The following is a 5,271-nucleotide window of genomic DNA, read 5'->3' as shown; positions in this document are numbered from 1 at the left end:
TGTCCACCACGCAGTGCTGTAATTCATATTTTTCCACTGGAGGTTCGAAGAAAAAAAAAAAAAACACGAGTGGGAAATTATTAATAAGTCGCCTTATTGAGACGGATATTGTATCTTGTTGGGTTGTGATAATAAACTGCATGTCATGTGGAAACGAAAACATGAACACTGAATGTGTTGTTTTCTGTTTTTCATGCAGGAGAAGGTGATGACACACAGATGAGATATTCCTGCAGACACTGGAAGGTCAGGTTCATGTGAGTGGCTGCTAAGAAAGAAAAAAATTCACTAAATGAAAAAATGATAGACCGACCATTTGCAAAACATATTCGTGGATTCAATCAAAATTTGGACAAATTTAAAGGAGAATATTGCTGGATTGTTTATTAATGCTGAAAGAAGTACCCAAATAAATTTGTTTATCCTTTTAAAAGCACTAACCCCACAGTGTAAAATACATACATTACAACAGTCCTGCATTCAATAGGCCTATATTACTGAAGTACACAACTTATAGTACACAAGTATTATCAACAAATTGTACTTAAGTATCAGACTCATTATGCAGAATGATTATATATTACTTTATTAGATTATTCATTAACACATAGCCAAAGCAGCTGGTGGAGGTGGAGTAACCTATAGGCTGCTTTATATTCTGTTGTATAGTTTGATCTGTAACAATGTGTCCAATTTCATTCATTAGTTTGGATTGTATAGCTAACTTACGCCAATATGTCACATTATTTAATGGTAACGTGTACTATTTTGTGCATATTTACAATATTTATTATCTAAAGTACATCTACTTTTAGGCAACATCGTTAAACATCAGACACAAAATTATCCTTTATAGGCTAATTCTGGCTCATTTGCGTTTTTTTCCACAGTTGATCAGTGAGCACTGTTCCTATCAAATAAGAAATGCTAATAAAATGAAGCTAATTTCCTTGGGATCAGTAAAGTTGATCTTGTTAAACTGATAATAGTTTGTGTGTCTCATACAGTCTATGGTGTGTCTATAACATCTTAATCTGCAGTAACCTGTGGTGTTATATAGAGGAGTAAAGAATGCAATATATTCCTCTGAAATGTAGTGAAGTAGTAACATAATAGAAATATTTAAATTAAGTAAAGTATATGAGTAGCTCAAATTTGTGTTAAGTATAGTACATGTACTTAACACAGCTGCTAATTATTGTTAAAAGAAAGTGTTGCGATAGGAAAACATTTGCATGCTCCAAAACTCCATATATAAGGCTTAAAACGAAGAACCTTTTCCATTTGTGAAACTGCATTTGACTGACAAAATGTGAAATCCTTTTTTTCAAATCTTGATTTCTATTCAAATTTTCTCTCAAATAACAAATGTTGCACAAATGTAGGTGAGAAAGTTTTTCTTTGGCGAAGGAATTCAGAGGAAATGTTCCACGTTTTATGAGTTTTGCACTACGACAGTGGAATTAAATGTAAAATGTTAATCTGACAATACATGAGTCAGGCCACACTGACTCTCACATCCTATAGGCCAATGGTGAAAACATAATGGTTACTTAATTACAAACTTATCTTACTTAACTTGAATATTTTATGCAGCTTTATACTTTATCAGCTACTTACTTAATATTTTAAAACACAATAAATGATAATCTTATAAATGATGATGCATTCTTAAAGGTCAATCTATCCAACAGTACAGCTGCTTAATGTATCAGTAATACAATCATTTAATAACACGAAAAGGGTCATTATGCATAATGAGTTGTTTTTTTTAAAGAGCATTTCTCTCATTATGTACTTTTATTGTTCATTTTGTAGTTATATTGCGGATCATAATAAGCCTATACTTGTAATGGAGTATGTATTAACATTTTAGAAATGGTCATCAACCACTATAGCTGTTGCACGGGGAAAACAAAAAATAAGTATTTATCTTCTGAATACATTTAATGTTTTTGTCATAGTATAAAACTGCTCTAAATCACATCCGCTTAAAACCATAATCATCATAATGACACTGTGATTTTGTGTGATTTTTTTTTTTTACAACTGTACCATAAAGTTGTTGCAGTGAGAACAATGAGCCTAAAGGATGATGTGGAGGTCAAACAGAGAACACATGGTCTTTGCAGCATTTGATGTACAACATATCTACACCTGCTCATTATGAAACCGACTGACCCAGTGTCTGTGAATCCACTAAATTCACATTGATTTCACCAATCAGTGCTGTGATGAAGGGAAGGTGTAGGTGGGAGAGAGTGGAGACGAGCTGTAGGAAGATGTTTAATCAGTGACACAACATGGATTGACCAAAAGGGGGGATGCAACATCAGTGTCAGACACTGACAGTGTGAACTATATATATATATATATATATATATATATATATATATATATATATATATATATATATATATATATATATATATATATACATAGTAAAATATATATATATATATACATATATATATTTTACTATATATCTAGTAGGCTAATATATATATATATATTACTAGAGGGAGATTCATGTCAGGCATTATATTTATATTATAAGCTGGATTGCATTTCCATCCCAAAGTTGTTTTTTTATATCACAGCTACTGGATGCAAAACCACTGCTGGAACGCGCAGACGTCCGCGTTTCTATTGGCTGTCCGCAGCGTCTCTCAGAGGAATGACGATTTTGCTGCTATAACCAGCTGATGCTGAGGCTATGAACACGGAGGCTCTGAAGAACTGTTGACGGTACATGGATACCCCGTCGTCGGCGTTGTGCCAGCGGATTCGGTCTCGTCTCCATCCAGAGATTGAGTGAGTAGGATATTTGATCGTGTCACGACACACAGGGCCGGGATTTTCACCCCCATGTCGCTCCACATGATGTTTCCTCGTCTTCCCACATCATCATTACCATAGGCATGATCATGTGTGCTTTACAGATTGAGCGTTCTCACCTCACACAGGCGACACATCACATCTGCAGGTAATAAGGGGTTCATTGGTCTAATGATGCGATGGCTTATTTTTGTAGGTTTTAAAATGATGTATAATTATAGGTGAATGGTTAAACGCTATTTGCGGATTTTTTTGTGTGCAACACTGTCGTGAACATGGTCCGTGAACTATACGTTATAGCCTAATGTATGCACTGGTTGCTGTGTAGGCTGAGAAACGCGTGGACAACGACAGAATGGTGGTGCGCTCCGCAACGCAGCGATGAGAGAGACGCAGTTTCAATGCAGAGAGAGCAGCATTAGCCTACTATCCTCTCTCTTTCACTCACTCTCTCTCTCTCTCTCTCTCTCACCTCATACACACACACACACACACACACACACACACACACACACACACACACACACACACACACACACACACAAAACATATTATCGTGCATGGGACGCACGCACGCACCAGCCTATTCATTTCAGACTCCCAAACTCATTTTTGATTTTTGATTTTCTTTGCATGCAGACACCAACAGGCGTTTGTTGCCATATTAATGCTTCAGTCCATTCTATCAATATTTTCTGGACTTTACTGACGTTTCCACCTTATTTCCATTTACCAGCTGTCTGCCTGATGGCTGCACAGAGAAGCAGCAGATTATCAATAAACAGACTGTGCTGAACATTTTTTCCTCTAGAAAGAATGCATTCTGCTGCTCCAGTTGCAGGCTTTTATGCTACATTTGTCTGTTCGGACAAGATACAGTATGGATGTAATCACTCCCCAGTGGCAGCACCATATACTTAAATGACTAGCCATGGATGGCCTCAACGTCCACCTTATCACTTCCCCTGGAAAGACTTTGCTGTGTGGAGTGTACACTGCATAGGAAAACGCCTACACAGGCACATGAGCCAAATCATTATTAAAGTGTTTTTGCACTGCTGAATAAATCAAGTGTTAAACACATGAAGTTGGACTGATATTGCGAGTAGCTTTGATGGTTCCATTCCAACAACATTACAAAAGAGGCATTTTATAAATCGCAGTTAGTTTTTGGATGTGTGACAGGAGAAGATCTAAGCCGTTGGATGAAATTTGTTACGTGCATTTTGCTTCCTTCCTTCTTCTTTTCGTCCTTAAACCTACATTGTGTAATTTTTTGAGTTGATTCTTAGCAAAAACCCCTTTGTTTTTTCACAAATATATACTCATTCATGTGTAATTACTTCCACCAACTAATCAAAACTAATTCTCGTAAGTGTAGAATCTGACATTCAGAATCATTCAGAATACATACGAGCGACTCGCTCGAATGACGGCAGCCATGTAGCGCCTCCATCTTTAAAATACATAAGCCAAAGAGGGGCATACCTCCACCTTTCGCCCTCTTACACCTATTGGCACCGTGACGAATGCCAGGGGAAGATTACTTGCTATGGAAGTGAAAACGAGAACTAATACGACAGCGCGACAGGCAAAGCAACAAGACCAAAATTGATATTGGAGTGGCTAGAACGGCTGCGTGTAAACGATGGAGAGAGCTAATTTCGTGTTTGGCCACTGTAGGAGGAAGGGCTAGAAAGTATTATTCAGTTGGTTGTCATATACAATTTCACCGCTAGATCAGGGAAATTCTTACACAATGTAGCTTTAAACAAATGACTTTATCGTTGAGTGTGTATACATGTAGAATATGCTCTTGAAAAATCATCACACATTTCAACCCATTCAGTTCAACATCTTGAATGTAACATTTCACTACAAACCACAAAAGTCAACCTGCTTATGAGAGGAAATGTCAGAGGATCACCAAAATCACTAGGATACATCATCTAGGAACCATGAATGTTTGTACCAAAAAATATGCCAACCCAGCTTGTAGATGTTGAGGTATTTTACGGGATAAGTGTCTGTACCAAATTTGACCACAATACATCCAATAGTTGTCAAGACAGTTTACTAAAAAACAAAAATGGCAATCTCATGGTGCCGCTGGAGGAAAAAGTCAGGGGATCACCCCTGGTAGTTCAACTGACTAACAGCGAACTACAAAGTCAGACCTGTGCAAAGCAGTCCTTCCAGTCATCATACATTATACATTCACTCAAGACTGTCACCCTTGCAGCATCCTCCAGACTGAATGTGTGGCTGATGGGAAAGAATGAGTGTGTGGAAGTCATGCCTAAGTCATCTATGATTTAAATGTGTCCTCAAGGAAATGCTGCCTTTCTGTACATGCACATGCCCTAGTTAGACACCATCTGTGCCAGGAACACCACCAGCATGCTACTGCCTGTGCAAGGCATGATGGGAAGT

General features: G+C 37.5%; 1 protein-coding gene across 6 annotated transcripts in view; it reads left to right on the top strand.

Moving 5' to 3' along the window:
- Window positions 1–2,662: 2,662 nt before the first annotated feature.
- Window positions 2,663–5,271, top strand: part of cdkl5 (cyclin-dependent kinase-like 5) — a 38,944-nt gene continuing 36,335 nt past the window's right edge. For 5 of the 6 annotated variants that reach the window (XM_039795068.1, XM_039795067.1, XM_039795066.1 and 2 more), the window contains exon 1: window positions 2,663–2,814. The gene's annotated coding sequence lies outside the window, so the exon portion shown is untranslated. The other variant, XM_039795064.1, reaches the window with a different exon arrangement.

Source organism: Perca fluviatilis, chromosome 3 (genome assembly GCF_010015445.1).
Source record: "Perca fluviatilis chromosome 3, GENO_Pfluv_1.0, whole genome shotgun sequence".
Lineage (NCBI taxonomy): Eukaryota > Metazoa > Chordata > Actinopteri > Perciformes > Percidae > Perca > Perca fluviatilis.
Note: the sequence above shows the minus strand (reverse complement) of the source record. Positions and strands in the feature narration are given on the sequence as shown.